Source organism: Mytilus galloprovincialis, chromosome 7 (assembly GCF_965363235.1).
Source record: "Mytilus galloprovincialis chromosome 7, xbMytGall1.hap1.1, whole genome shotgun sequence".
Lineage (NCBI taxonomy): Eukaryota > Metazoa > Mollusca > Bivalvia > Mytilida > Mytilidae > Mytilus > Mytilus galloprovincialis.
In genome coordinates, this window is record NC_134844.1 from 10,654,211 (window position 1) to 10,671,409 (window position 17,199).

The 17,199-nt window shown below is 32.5% G+C and overlaps 1 long non-coding RNA gene across 1 annotated transcript; it reads right to left on the reverse strand.

Moving 5' to 3' along the window:
* Nucleotides 1–2,442: 2,442 nt before the first annotated feature.
* Nucleotides 2,443–14,521, reverse strand: LOC143082279 (uncharacterized). The gene is made up of 4 exons (XR_012980336.1): nucleotides 14,480–14,521; nucleotides 12,231–12,360; nucleotides 7,439–8,273; nucleotides 2,443–5,905 (listed from the first exon to the last, which is right to left on the reverse strand). It is a non-coding gene; the product is annotated as an uncharacterized LOC143082279 (long non-coding RNA).
* Nucleotides 14,522–17,199: the final 2,678 nt, after the last annotated feature.

Sequence of the window (17,199 nt, forward strand, 5' to 3'; positions counted from 1 at the left end):
CTTCTGACCAACTCGTACGGGTCGAGGACATAAGTGCCATGGCCCATGGACCATTTAAGAGGCACTGCCTACCTATACCTCTGGTGTAATGGCCAACGTGGAGAATCTCTTAGTTTGAAGAGCTGGCAATAATGAGGTTTATTTTTACTTCGTGATATACCGGCGAAACTCATGCCCCTTTTAATTCGTTGCTGATAAACTCGTGTAGATCCAGGACATAAGTGCTATAAGCCATTTATAAGGGTTTGACTACCTCTTCTTCTGGTATAAGGGCCTACCTGGAGTATGTCTTAGTTTAGCCAGCTTTCAATAGTTGTTTTTTAGACTTAGGGATATACAAGAGTATTCCCCTTGCCCTCTGTTGACCAACACCTACGGGTCTAGGATATTAGTGCTTCGAGCCATTTTAGAGGTAATGCGATATATTGTAAAAGACATGAAATTTCATGTACAAATCATTTATAATGTGAGTATGGTCTGTATTTAACTCCTAAAAGGACATGGTATTTTGAAGTTCAAAATGAAACCTGCCAAAAATATACACATTTTATATCGGACATAAAGCAAAATTATCGGACAAAAAGCAAAACGGACAAAAAGCAACGGACAAAAAGCAAAAGTTTCGGACAAAAAGCAAAATAATCGGACAAAAGGCAAAACGGACAAAAAGCAACGGACAAAAAGCAAAAGTTTCGGACAAAAAGCAAAATAATCGGACAAAAGGCAAAACGGACAAAAAGCAACGGACAAAAAGCAAAAGTTTCGGACAAAAAGCAAAATTATCGGACAAAAAGCAAAAGCGGACAAAAAGCGAATTGCGGACAAAAAGCACCGTATCAGACGTATTAAGAATTTAGCAACCATATGCCGTGACTTGGTAGTGTGCGTGTTATCATATCCTGTGATACACCTTTCATTCCCATCATGTTGGCAGCAGACATGTCAACTGGTTCAGAAATAGACTACTCGTACTACAAATGTGTTTAACAATATCAACATCCTTTTTGTCAATTCTCTCAATACTTGAGAAGGTATAGAAATAGAACTAATGACAATTACAGCTCATTGTCAAAGTGTCTTCAAACAATTTACTATAATACACATTTGAATTATTGGCAGAGCGTTACAGCCTATATGTACTTCGAAATCGTAGAACAATCAAAAGGCAACAGGATTCTGGATCCCGTCTGCACTGACGGAGGGTCAACTATATTCAAGAAATATATCTACCAAAAACAGAAGTCTGTCATGTACAACTCACTTACCATCTCAACTCAACGCCAACAATACAAGAGGGAACGACTAGACAACTCGTTTCATTCGGATGAAAACAGTTTTAGCGCACATACTCTACACTTGGAGATTCTCAGCTGATTGAACAAAAACAATACTACAGTAACACCAAACATCTCCATATTGAAGTGCGTCCTTTGCTCGCCAAGATATTCAAACAAAGACAAAAGAAGATTAAAATATTGAAGAATGAAAGACAAACGTCAAATCAAGAGTACAAGCTTCAACAGTTCACCAGAGTTGTCACAATTTGTTGGTGTAGGTAAACCTGGTTCCCGAATGATTACAACAATGGAATCAAATGGTAACATCAGTCAGCAGTCATACTCATCATTCCCGATGTTCTCGCCTTATGCGAATGGTATGTCCCCGCTTGTATTCTGGTTATGGTCAACAGTTTTACAGCTGTATATAACCATAGGATGGGTAACCTAACATGCAATTAGGTTTAAAATGTTCATTGTTTGTTATATCAACTTTGTTTATGCTGTAATAAATGAACAACAATTTGTCTTGTTTTGTTCATTATGTAAAAGTAAATTGTGGTAACAAAATGATTCAGTCTGTTTTGTTTTCAAATTCTGTGTATGTCCCCAACTTTCAACTAGAGATCAATATACAGTCAAGGGGTTCAAAATAGTGTGCGTCCAAGGCTGGAACCGTTCTTTTCTAGGAGGGGATTTTTTATTTTTAAATTGAAACGTCAAAGACCTACCATTCTTTACAAAGATAATTTAAACAGGACATTGAAATTCTTATGGTCCTAGACCTTTCCTCATTCAATGCAAATTTGAACCTCTGTGGTCTGCAAACATAGGTGTTTTCACGAATATTTCAAGCTCCACATGGCACACAAGTTTAAAAAAGTAAATGAATGGAAGAGAGACAGTACATATCTGCTCAAATCTAAAGTTCTAAAAAAAAAGAGAAAATATAATAAAAGCCCACAATTGACGAAAAACAGGAAATCCACACTTAATTTTGATTACTTTGATAGTTAAAGGCATATAAAGGAATGTACAAGTAAAGCAATTATCTTGTATTCAATGAATTTATTGATTTAAAAAAAATGAAATATTATATATAATAATTTTTGTAAAATTATGTTACATAAAAATACTGAAAAACAATAGGAAATCCAAGTGTATTATAAATATATCAAAGCCTAGCTTAATAAATGAATAAAACTTTGAATTTGGTAATTTTTTTCGCACGTAAAATGAATACAATATCCGTTCAAAAGCACAATTCTTATGATCTTTGCGTCGACTTTAACATTAAGCGTCTAATTCGATGCCAATATTTATTGCCTAATATTGTATATAGTGAACAAGATGGCCGAAAAAAGAGGGGCGAATGATACCAGAGGAACAGTCAAAATCATAAATCGAAAATAAACTGACAACGCCATAGCTAAAAATGAAAAACACAAACAGACAAACAATAGTACACATGACACAACATAGACAATTAAAGAATAAGCAACACAATCCCCATCAAAAACTGGGGTGATCTCAAGTGCTCCGAAATTAAGAATTAGAATTTTTAGACACCACAACTTTTACTTTTTTAATCAACTTTTTGGAACTTTTGGTCCTCGGCGATCTTCAAGTTGTTATGGCTTTCAAACTTTTTACATCTAAGCATAGTTTTGTGTGGACGTAGCGCGCCTCTTACGTATAAAAATATTTTTTAACCTGTTACCTTTTGATGGCTACTATTCGTTTGTTTCTCTGTCCTATATTTTCTCCCATTTCTCTGTTTATTTATTGTAACCCTGTCGTGTAATGTTGTCATTTTAATGTTATAATCAACACTGCTATTAAAGCGGGAGGTTTGGCATGCCACAAAACCAGGTTTAACCCACCATTTTTTCATAAAATGCCCTGTACCAAGTCAGGAAAAGGCAATTTTTACATTACAGTTCGTTTCTGTGTGTGTTACATTTCGGTGTTGTGTCTCTGTTGTGTCATTGGTCTCTTATATTTGTTACTTTTCCCTAAGTTTTAGTTTGTAACCCGGATTTGTTTATTCTCTATCGTTTTATGAATTTCGAACAGCGGTATACTACTGTTGCCTTTATTTAAGGTAAAAAAACAACTGATTCATAGCCCGATTGTTTTCTATGATAAATTATATAATTTCAAGCATTGACAGCCTCTTTGTCTATGTTCAAATGCAGATGCCATCAATTTCATATTAAAACTATCGCTTATCCCGAAGATAAAAGCTAACTAAGGCAAAATATTTGTTTAAGAGAAAATACGTGTTGATGGTTTGTTTTTTTACTGTTAAAAGTACAGTCATTTCATTGTGGATAACAATTTAAAAAGTAAACACTGGAAACTGGTAAACAAATCAAAATTTGAGGCAATAACTCCTATAATCAGTCTTCTGTTTTACATCTACACCTACATTGTACGACGATCCATCAGCACATTGATGACTAAACATCGGTGCATCACAAACAGATATTTTTTAAAAGATGATAAGGGCCTCGATGGCCGAGTGGTCTTAGTAGTTACTACTGTAATAACTAGCCAGTCAACACTGAGGTTATGAGTTCCAACCCCGCTCGTGCAGGTGCACTCGACTCCAACCTTAATTGACTAGGATTCGTCAGTTTTCCTATTTAAGGTCTGTGGTTTTCTCCCGGGCACTCCACCAAAACACGAAATAGCACAAAAGCTGTGAGTAAAAGTGGCGTTTAAGCACAAAAAAAAACAATCATAGTAAAATATATCAATTTATGAGTGCAGTAATCAACAATAATTTTGTGCAATAATAAAAAATAAACACATTTACATATATTTACAAACAGAGTAGATATCTAAATATACAGATTTTGGATCAGTGTTTTAAACTTATTCAAAGCGATAAACCATATGATCTTATGTGGGAGTGAATTCCAGAGTACAACTATGAATGGTAAAAAGTGGTACTTAAAGTAATTTGTTCTTGGTTGATATTGGAGTGAATTGGTGAATCTGTTGTTTTGACTGGCTGTGGTAAAACATAAAGGTTTGGATCTACTGCAATAAATATGTTTGTGATTTTATACATCATTGTTATTCGATTGATGTTCCTGCGAATTTCAAGTGACTTCCATTTAAGATGGTCAGTCATGAAAGAGATACTACTGGTGTTATGGCACCTGTTGGTGAAGTAACGTGCTGCCCTTAATTGTTTTTTTTTTCATTTTTTTTCATTGTTTTTTTTGGGGGGGGAAAGGGGGGGGGTTGGAGACCAAATTAAAGAGCATTATTATAGATTTGATCGAACCATAGATTTATAAGCCAAATGTGTTTGTTTCTTTCTGATTTATTTTTAAGTTTCTTCTTGCAAAGTTTAAGATCTTATTTGCTTTAGTTGTGATGTTATTGATATGGGTATTCCGTTACATGTTGTTTAATAAGGTGAAACCAAGATATTTTGTTGTGTAGACAGCTTCTAAAATGTGGCATTAAAGTACATATTTATGTTTGTATAGTGACTGTGATCTTGTTACAGTAAGGAAGTTGCGTGTAATGGGTGGAATTGCATATCCCAAGTTTGTTCCAATTTGTCTTAGTCGTTTTGCTGATGCTGTAATCTTGCTGATTTTTATTGTTCTGTATAAAATACAGTCATCTGCGAAGAAGTCTTTCTGTCTACTAAAGCTTTCGACAAAAACGAAGCAAATGGTTCTTGTCCATTCGTTTTTTTATGTGTTTTGTTATTTGATTTTGCCATGTGATTATTGACTTTCCGATTGGATTTTCCTCTGAGTTCAGTATTTTTGTGATTTTACTTTTTATCTTTGATTCGTTAAAATGTCCAGCGGAACATTTTTACGTGTGTTCTACTTGTCGATCTAGTTTTAAAGTTTTTTATTTGCTATAGTGTCAGTTTGAAATACAAAATTGGGTACAATTTGTATCAAAGGAGTCAAGGACGTTTTTAGATATTGTGATTATTTGTAGGTTATAATCAAAACACAAAAGAAATAAAAAATTAAAAGGCCCAATACTGATACAATGAGTAGCTCGACGATTTCGTCAAGATAGACCGTAAGTAGATCTTGACATTTTACCCTTTGTGCTCCGTCATATTTTCACTGTCTGTAACAGTTTTCAAGATATTAGACTATACCTGCATTTAAGCCATCTATTCTATTTCTAACCGTGACAGCCATGTTGCTTAGTAGGCAGAATCATTTAACAAATTTGATAAACTAAGATAATTACGGCTAATTTTATTCCGATGTATGCAGTTGTTTAGTAGTAATAGTCCATGGACGATGCACGTCGGACGAACCTTTTGACAAGGTCAGCTAAATATTTGTGAATTAATTGAATATTAGCTATCACAAATCAGCTATCAGCATCCATTTGATACAAATATTAAAATGCAGTTAAAGACAATCGTTATTACTTTGGAATGGGGGGGGGGGGACAACAGGAACATACAATAGACATCAGTCCAATAAAAATACTACAATAACGGTGTACAAGAAATTCATGTTAAAATACAAAAATGTGAAAAATGTAAATGTTGTACCGGAGCTGCAAGCAACTGCTTCTAGAAAAATATTTTGCTGTCTTCCAGTCCATTAACTCATTACAGAATGACACTGAAAAAAAGGGAAAACTGTTTAATATATAACGATATTTTGTTCTTCTTAAATTCAAAAGCTATGTTAGTATCTAATCTGAAGCTTCTCTTAAATCATCCACATATGAACAGTATTTTTTAACATGAAGTGTATATTTTTGAAATATGTTTTCATATATGAAGGATTAAAAAAATCATTTTTTTTTCGAATGTTTATCTAAAATATAACTTTGATATCAGTCACACAAACTTTTTTATTTTCATTCTGAAATTGGTTTCTGATTTTTCATCATTTCCCACAAAATACATTTAATCCATGTGTTAAATACAAAAAGCATTTTCTCATTTTTCCGACTTAGTCAGTTATATATCTAATCATATACCCTGGCTTTATTTCGTTATTTATTTATACTAGTATATATATATATTGATAAAATTTACTGTTAATGATGAAGGCAGGTGTTTATGTCAAAAGGCACATTTAGAACGAGAACATGTAAATGTGTGACTCAGTCCAAAAAGAATTAGATCGCAATAAGTTATGTCAACCTAACTGGACAATTGTTCTGACACTGTCCCAACCACTCATTGCTCATAATTCTTAATTTTTAATGCTGAAACGGGAAAGCTTTAACCAGAATAACGTCTCTCTCTTTCGAGGCAGGCTCGCTAACACGATACAATCAAGATGGATAAATTTACTTCTGAGTGTCAGATTCCTACCTGAAACACAATCTTTTTTTAAGGCAAGTGGTTATTACAGTTTTTATTTGTGAACTTGATAAGTGTTTGTCTTTTTCTTATTCCTTTTCAGTATATTTATTTGATTCTAGCGGGAAACATTAGTTTTGTTATAATGATGCGATGCTCTTTTATAATTTAGTGCTGGGAAATACCTTGAAAATGTCCTGAACCAAGTCAGAAATATGGAAGTTGTTATCAAATAGTTCGTTTCTATGAAGTTGGCGTTTTTTTGTTGCACTTCAGTGTTCCTGTTATTCCTTTGTATTCCTTTTATAGTTGATGTTATATATTTGCTTATGCATATGTATTTTGATGAGAATAATTATAGATTTATTTATACATACTGGCAAAAGTATTACGCTGAAGACGATTTTATAATCATTGGGTTTCGAACACAGGTTTCCAACTTTTAACTAATGTATGTAAAGATTGTTTTAGTTTGACCGAGTTAATTCGCTTAAGTTAGTTGTACCTGGCCGGCATGTCAACTAAATTGATGTTGTCATTATATTTTATTTGACTTAACATACAGTACACGAGTATTTCATCAATTATAGTTTTAAGTCTTAAATCCGGTGTGCTTCTAGTAGTCTAGGTTATCGGCAATATTGTTACATAGTATGTTTCGTGTAAGCCTATATATTTAAGAGAAAAACGCTAAGGCCAGTAATATTGAAGACTCATAAGGAATTGCAACTTTCCAACTTCATTGTTCAACATGCAAGTTATTGTTCAGGTACTTTTGCAACTTTTTTGTGACACTACAGGGAAAAAAGTCACTTATCATAACCTATATAATGTTACATACCATGTACTATCCTTATCAGAAATCTGTTTTCTGACATCATCCCGGACTTTCTCTAACCTTTTCTCGTATTCTTTTTTCAAATCCTTAAGCTCATTTTCCCTTTCCTTTCGCATCATATCTTCCAGTTGTAATTTCATTGATTGCTCGAATTCTGCTTGCCTTTCTCTGTATTCGTGCTTGATTTTCTCTTCAATTTCTTTTTCTCGTTCCTGTATTCTTTCTTCTGCTTTCATAAATAATTCATCAGAGTAATATGCTAATTCGTTAGATCTTTTCAGTGCTTCTATCATCGTTAAAAGACCATTAATTTGCTCATAGCTCTCTTCTTTATCGAATTCATTGTTGAAAAGTATAACACGGTTCTGACAGTCTTCAAGAAATTGTTGGAGTGACATTGGAGCCTTTAAAAGGTGGTCTTCTAGCTTTATCCCTTTTTTCTGTAGTTTATCACCATGAGTGAAAACAACAATCACCCGGTCCTTCATTTCACTATCGAAAAATCTCAGAAAAGCCCTTATAGCGTCTGTATCTTCGTCTCTGAATCTACCTATTTCCATTACATAAAGAACAGCATGTAAGCCAGGTGCACCAATATGTACGCATCTTTTTATTTCATTTTCAACGCCAGTAGGATCTGTTTCTGTGTCAAATATTCCCGGAGTGTCAATGATTAATACATCCCTTCCTAGTACCCTAGCCTTCTTTTGTTGACATATTTGTGTCAAACTGACAGCTTGAACCCCAGATTCGAAATATTCTTCCCCACACAAGGTGTTTGCCGTTGCACTTTTTCCAACGCCCGTTTTCCCAACTAAAGCAATCCGCAGCTCAGTTTCTACAAGTATATATTATAGATTATATGCTCAAATCCACTTTGGGTTCTGGTGGACTATTTTCTCCTTGTTGTACATAATGACCGCAAAATGGGACGTTTACCGAACTTAGATTTCATTAAACTGTTTTTTGGATGACTGATGAATTTTCAAGTCAGAGATTTCGTTACCACATATAAATTAAAACATTTACCAAACTCTTTAATATATTAGTTATGAGGTTTGACTGTACCTATAGAGTTTTTAACACATTGTGAATGTTTTATTTCTGTGGCGTTCATGTTGCTGCTACTAATTTCACTAACTCAATTCTTAATATAGCACCCGGGTGTATACCTACAAGGGATGTTACTATTATAAACAACAAAGGAACAACGTAAATAACTTTAAAAAAAAAAAGCTAAAGTGAAAATTTTATGGATTAAAAGCGACATATTGTAAACAGTACTGAAAACATGTTAATTAAAACTGATACCCCGTCTCATGATTTAACTCCCATGACGGATCCAGATCATAACTTTAAACTAGCATACGAGGAAACCGAAAAGTCTGACATTTTAAATACAGATTGTTGTTTAATTTCTTATTTAGATGGCGCTAGTTACGATTTGCCAGAATTTGAAGACCGATGTCTTGAGTTTCTTTCACAAATTTTAGTTAGTGAAAGAGCTGAACATGACATTGTTTCAATGCTCAATGTTAATAAAGCTGATGGACCAGATTACGTTTGCAAAAGAATGTTATTTGGACTTTCCGATTAGATTTTCCTCTGAGTTCAGTATTTTTGCGATTTTACTTTTTGCTGTCAGAAATGAAATTTCTAAACCCTAATGTGTGTCTTTTAATTAACAAAACTTTAAATGATTGAATATTTCCGGACCAATTAATGGAAGATTGATTGCACATGTTATTTCCTTATTCATAATTGGTGATGAGTGATTACCTTCTAACTACAGGCCCTTCTTCTTATTGTTATGTGTGACTCGAGTGTTAAAAAAATTGTATTCAAATATATGTGTTACCATTTAGAATCTACATGGAAATAAACAATTGTACAAAAATCATTTAGCATTTATTCAAGGATACTCAACTTTGCATCAGTTGCTAGAATTGTATAGCATATTTTTTTTATTGCACTTAACAAAAAGCTTATAACAAGCATTACATTTGCTGATATAATCGAAGCATATGATACTATTGAGAGACACTTTATTATTATAATTAGACAGATTCCTTCCTTTTCATTATTTTAAAAGCAAATTGCATATGTTATACCAAAAGAATAAAATGTATCCGAAACATTTTTACTCTGTAGACCGTTTACTATCTGTATTGCAGGCAATGCTACGAAACATTTGTAGCACTCCTCAATCTGATTTGTTTAAAGCAAACTTAGTTTCTCCATGGTTGGTACACCGTCTGTTACTTAAAATCACCCCTATTGTTGATATGTACTTGATTTTACCTTTCCGGACAATTCATGTATTATGGATTGATCCCGATGGTAGCATATAGTTGATATACCACCAAATCATAGTTCTCACATCTGGTTGTATATGTGAATAGATCGAAACAAATATTCCCTTGAATTTGACACTTGTAGGTAATTAATCCTACATTTCATTGCAGTAAAACATTTCTCGGTCATAAACATATATCTTAAGTATTTCAAAGCACTATTATTTTCTTATTTTGGGTTTCTATAAAATATTTTGGAAGCTTCAGGTATCATGGTTACTAAAGCTTGTACACATGTTAAAAAAAGAACATTTTATTTGCTAACTTCCAGTGATTTTTTTTTCGTATATGCAATAAAATGTTGAATTTTTTTTATAGTACAGGACAGAATAACACTTTACCCATGCCAAATATTTCTGCATTTTAAAACAAAGATAAATTCTGCACAATATTTGGAAAAGTGCAAATTTAACAAAATAAATAGGAGGAAATCAATGGAGATACCGGTGTTACACATACTTACACGAGCGAATCGAACAAATTGAGATATATAAACACCATAAGATGGTGACAAGGGAACGTCGCCATCTAAAAATGGATGATCAACAATAGGACTTGAAACATTATGGTGTTATGTTACCCGTTAAAGATATAGATATCAAGATCCAGGAAAGGGCATTGTTAGTATTAACTTTATTTAAAGTCAGTTCGGTAGGATAAATCTATGCAGTGTACGTTAAGTATCCCTCGTCTCAATAATATTCAGTCTTAAAGCCATTATTCTACTACTAAGCCATCGATTCTAGCTACTAGTACACCTGGTAATAAATTATTCAAATAAGGCCTTTGAAAGTAGTGGAATTAATTACTTTTTGAGTGTCAAAATTTCGTTGGTAGTACTTGATAAATTGTATGCTAATATTGGTGATTTCGAATCTGTTCAAAGTTTTGATTTTTGTACCCTGTATACCACTTTGCCTCATAACCTTATTATGAAATAATTCAAACACCTGATTAAATTGGCATTTAAAAAGTCAGAACGCGAATACATATGTTCAAACTCTTTTAGGTAATTTTTTAGTAACAACAAACAAAAGAACTGTGTCGATTGGACCTGCTTTGATACTATAACTGCCCTTGAATTTTTACTTCATAACATTAGTGATCGCTATGGAGATTCCGTATATCGTCAAGTTAACGGAATTTCCACGAGGACTTACTGTAGACCACATATTGCTGACCGGTTTCTGTATTGTTATGAGTTACAATTTATGACTAAAATCAGCAAAGACCACTCGAAACAAAATCTGCATGACTCAAATATTTAATTACACGTTAAGATATTCAATGGATATATTGGCTCTCAATAATGACGACCTAAGTATGCCGTACGTGTAATGATTAATCAAACTTATTAGTAAATGTGGTTAAGGAGCAATGTATACGAGATATATATTAAAATGAAATATGATTTGTTTTTTGTTAAATCATGCATGAAAGTGAAATAGTGAAATATTAACATTATTGATTAATATTTGGTCAAAATAATCAGAGAAACATCACTAATGCAAGTAAATAATTCGACCACATTATAAATTAAATTTAACCCTAAGCTAGATATGTGTTACACATGAACTAGGCGTGTTCAGCTATTAAAAGGGGGAAAAATGTCAAAATTTGGAAGTGAAACCAGGGTACACCATTTGGTTGTATCGATCTACAAAAACTCATTCTTATACGGGTAAAAACGATTATGAACATATTGTTTTAACCTATCATATGAAATCAAACAAACCTAGAAAATCCAATTGCACAAGCTCGTTATCTATTTATATCTGTGTTTATGTTTATATCAGATTATATCACCGTTGTCAGTCTTCGAAAGGCCAGGTCGATGGTTCGTTAGCTGGCGTCAAGACTTAAATACACACGAAATGTTGATACCTACTTTTGAATTTATTCATTGTAAATTGTTTATTAAAGATTTTTTTATTTGGACTCACGTTTTAGTATGTTATAAGTCGAATATGAAAATTTGACTCCGAATCGGACAGCTTATGTCCCTTTCAAAAGAAAGTTTACCAATGACCAAGGACACATAGGCCTAGGATATAGGCAAGGAATGGACAGCAAAATATGAATTCAGAAACACATAAGAAAAGAGAATAATTGTTCATGGTCATCAAAAATTTGGATGCTTTTTGTGTTAATGTTGATTTTCAGTTATTATGCTGACGCTTAATAAACATAAAAGTTTTTTTTTTACAAAAACAGTATTTCTTATCGAAAAACGATAATAGAAGTGTACATAGTCGACAGTACAAGTATACTGAAAATTGAAGAATTGAAAATGTGGAATATGAAATATATGTATATACATGTATCTTGTTACGATTATTCTTTCATATCTTTGTGTAATTTCTATTAATCTTGATTCAGTTGAATGAGTTGACAAAGACAAATAAATAAAAATCTATATAATTTAAAATCATATAACCTACCGATCGCAAATTTGCTTTTCTGTCTAGCCTTGACAGCTTCCAGAGGTCCCAGTACAACCTGAGCACCATACATTATCAATTTCTATCACCAACGTTTTTAGTTGACTGTACAGGTGTATCACGACTATTCCTATTTGGAAGAAAAATCTATTTAAGAATGTTTATAGCTGTACTAAGATGGCAGAAATAGACTTCCATACTGGATATACTTGAGAAAGGAAATGAAATGTGTATTTTCAGGAAATTCGTGATAAGAAAAGTAACAAGTTGGAAAATAGATTATAAATCGTTACACGAAGACAACTATTCAAACAAAATTCCTCTAATATTCATCTGAATTCTATTCACACTTCTTTTGTTTCAGAGTTACGAAGCACATGATACCAATATTCATGATATTAATCATATTCAGACTTTTGCATAACATTCTTAAAAAGTTTTGCAGGCTTAGCTTTAAACTGCCAGATCTATCAATAGAATACAAAACTAGAGTTAAATGCGCTAAGCTCACAAAAGTCTTTTTTCACGATTTCATTTTCTAAGCCACACCTGTTAAAATTTATCCTCTTACCGTAATGTTCTCAGACACACTCTCAAAATACGATGATGTTTTTAATACAAACATGACTAACCATGGGGGTCTTTCACGGTTGGTAAATACTGTTGGCATTGGATTGTTTGAAATAAACAATCCAGATAAATATTCCTTTAAATGTTTATTTTGTAGATGTATCTTCATTTACTATATGGTTTCATCAATTCCATTTTGAATCATAGAAAAGTGGTTATGAAGAAAATGCCTGTACCAAGTCAGGAAAATAACAATAGTTATTCATTCGTTTGATATGTTTGAGCTTTGATTTTGCAATTTGATTAGGGACTTTCCGTTTTGAATTTTCCTCGAAATTCAGTATTTTTGTGATTTTCTTTTTTTAACCGACTACCCAACGATCCATGATTATGTTATGAGGAATATCCAAATGGCATCCATGCTTAAATTCACATCCTTAAAATCAGATAACAAATGTTTTGTTAATTTCTTAAAAAAGTTAGAATTATTCATTTCTTAAGTAATGGATGCTCGTACCATATTTTGTTAACTGATTTTTAAAAGATGACTTTTAGTGGACGTCCCCTGGCGACGTTTCCGTAGATTTTACTCTTTCCGATTAATACTTCATCTGTTGATATTTACTGTGAACGTTTTGTGAATAATTTATCTATTTGAAATAATGTCAAAAATGTAAAATACAAATGGTTTAGTCCCTTAGAAAACTTATACGATTTTCACTGCTATTTTTGCTAAAAGCTGCAATTTGGTTACACGGTACAATTAGGGTACTGTCACGTTAGGAGCTGTCATTTTTATGGAGGGGCTAGGATGAAATTTGAAAAAAGCAGGACAGGAGTTTTGAGCAAAAACAAAACAGGCAGAATGAGCGAGTGTTAAAAAAAGAAGCAGGATGACAATTAAAGTAAAAACTGTCAGGATTAACTAGTAAAAAAGACAGGACCGAATAGAGTGAAAAATAAAAACAACTTAAAAAATGCAGGAAATTTTTTTCATTCTAGCAATCCCCCACCCCCCTAAAATTCAAATGTTATATATATAGATCATATAGTCATAGATTCCCCACACTGCTGGAATAGAAAAATTACAAAATTAGTATTTGACGTATATTTTTTTGTAATTCAATACAGTGCTATTCTGCATGTAAAACACTTTCAAATTGCAGCAGCTATGAGGAGGCTAGCTTTTTTTCCCAGAAATTAATATTAAAATAGAATAAGGTAGGTTTCGATTGATAAATTTCCATTTTGTTAGAGGCTTCTTTTTTCTGTTGTTATCAGATTGATCTCTTCAAATACAATTAAGGAAATACATTTAACTATATTCTAATTGTTTTAAAGATCTGATAGGACATTATTTTAGATATGACGGAAATGGGTTTTTTTATGAGTAATGCTGCTTACAGCATCAATATTAAACGTTCTTGTTTTGTTTCAAGAACGAATGTCTTTGCATATTCATTAATTCATTTCTATATACTAAACAAATTATGTAATACCCGTATGAGACCTTTAGCATGTTTAGAGAAAGAAAATCATCTAGGTGAACTAGAAAGCGAAAACAGCAACCACAAAACAATCAAATTAAAGTAGTATTTACTAGATAGATAATTTATCAAAATGATAAATGTATCTGCCTTATATCGTTTAATGAAACGACGAACTGAAAAAAAACTTACCCGATATTCTAGGTACTTCGAATGAAATGGTATTTACTTCCCTGTCAGTATTCTATATTTATCGGCCAATAAATTACTTAAAATCCTGCAAGTTTCTTAACTGTTATATTACAGTGGGAAATCTGCTGACCATTTGAATAAGTGTAACAACTAGAAAAACAAGATTAGGTGTGAATATTTCTGGCTATAGAAATTTTTGTCTTTAGTTTGAATTCGTCAGACAGGCAATATAAAACGGTTACTCGATCAAGGCTAGTTAAATCAATAAATTAATATTTTAAACATTCGTAAACAAATTATGTTAAAGACCAATGGTTGCCGAACTTTGAAAAAGTGATACATTTTTTGTTATCCCTAGGAAGAATCGAACATATCTGAATGTAAAATGCTACTTTAGTAAATAACAGGGCATAGGAGGTAGAATCGTGTGGGAAATTATTTTTTGAGGTTATATTGTTAAGGCTAGACACTTTTCAGTTTCAGAAAATTGATAAACGAAATATCAGAGGTTTGTCACTATACTTCGAGCGCATTAGGGTAAATAAAGAAATAAAATCACTTGCAAGTATCCAATCTTATTGTGTCCTTCTTTTAAATAAAGGAACAGTAATTTCATGTGAACATTATACCTAATCAGAGATCACCCCTAGTTTTTGGTGGGGTTCGTGTTGTTTATTCTTTAGTTTTCTATGTTGTGTCGTGCGTACTATTGTTTGTCTGTTTGTCTTTTTCATTTTTAGTCATGGCGTTGTCAGTTTATTTTCGATTAATGAGTTTGGCTGTCCCTTTGGTATCTTTTGTCCCTCTTTTATCCTGACTAGTGCTGAAAAATTTAACATACCTTTAAATTCATATTAGCGCAGGATAGGTCCTGGAATTTGGTAGTACACAAGCATGCACATCTGATCTGGGTGTCCTGTTAAACCACATATTCAAATCTTAAACTTTTTTTATTACAGGAGTTTCACGGGGATCCCAAGTCCTAGAGCTGTCTTTAGATACCAAAAAGTTTACTCATGGACAAAGCTACTATGTGTGTACACTCTGATGTTCAGTAGCTGTTGTTTGTTTATGTGGTTCAAAAGTGTTTCTCGTTTTGTATATATAAATTAGACCGTTTGTTTTCCCGTTTTAATGGGTTTACACTAGTATTTTTTATGGGCCCTTTATAGCTTGCTGTTCGGTGAGAGCCAAGGCTCAGTGTTGAAGACCGTACCTTGACCTATAATGGTTTACTTTTATAATTGTGACTTGGAAGGAGAGTTGTATCATTGGCACTCAGACCACATCTTTCTATGTCTATTTGTTTAAATATGTTTAACTTTCTGTTTAGTTCTTTCTGACATGGCCCGAATTAGTGGTTCTATACCCGAATTTAACTGAAACACAATCGTGCGATGAATATTTTTTTTAATATATTTCTTCTTTTTCTTCTTCTAGTATACAGTTACAACTTCATAACATTGAAGATAACGCACTGTTTGCATGGGTGGGAAATGTAAATAAAAAGATATATAAAAAAGAGCAAAACAATAAAAATAAAATTTTAAGAATTTGCTTTTTGTGATTATAAACATGATCAAGTAGTTAAGCTATTTAAATAAAGGCAACAGTAGTATACCGCTGTTCGAAATTCATAAATCGATTGGGAAAAAAAACGGGTTACAAACTAAAACTGAGGGAAACGCATCAAATATAAGAGGAAAACTACGACACCAAAGAAACACAACATTAAAATGTAACACACACAAAAACGAACTATAATATAGCAATGGCCATGTACTTGGTACATGACATTTTAAGAAAAAAAATGGTTGGTTGAACCTGGTTTTGTGGCATGCCAAACCTTCCTTTTTAATGGCAATGTTAAATATAATATTAAAATGACACCATTACATGACAGGATTACAATACAAATAAATGGGAGAAAATATAGGACAGAGAAACACACGAATAATAGCTAACAAAAGGTATCGGGTTTAAAATTTAATATGCCAGACGTGCGTTTCGTCCACACAAGACTGACCAGATTACAAAAGTTCGAAAGCCAAAACAAATACAAAGTTGCACTGAAGACAAAAAGTTCCAAAAAGTTATGACAAATACGGCTAAGGTTTTCTGCCTGGGATAAGAACATTCTTATTATTTGGAATAATTCATACTTTTGCAAACAGTAAATTTTATAAAATGACTATATAATTAGATACATATGATAAACCGAAGTGGTGACTAACTACAGAATTAAAACGGATACATTACATGAAGCAACTTAAACCAGCACATCAACCTAGTTAGCCAAAGCCATCAATGCACTTGGTGCAGTCACATTTGAATTTCTAAAAAGATTTCCCTAAAATAAGATAGAATTAGGATAGAATTCAAGATTAGATTTGTGAGACTGATAAAACATTTATTAATAACTATGAAAATTACAATAATTAATATCAAATTGTGGAAGTAATTAGATAATAAATTATATTATCTAGCTATGTCGGTTTTTCTACTGAATCAAACTGTAAACCAAATATATCGTATAAATTTCGTTGATCCAACTAAAATCTAATACATTAACTGGATGATTAATTATATTTACCATAACCACAGAAACAAATAAGATTTACAACTACAAACGTTCAAACATTTGACAAAATCCGATGAGAATAACAAACATAACATCAAACTAAATACATGAATTTGGGATGGAAAAGTACCGTGACACG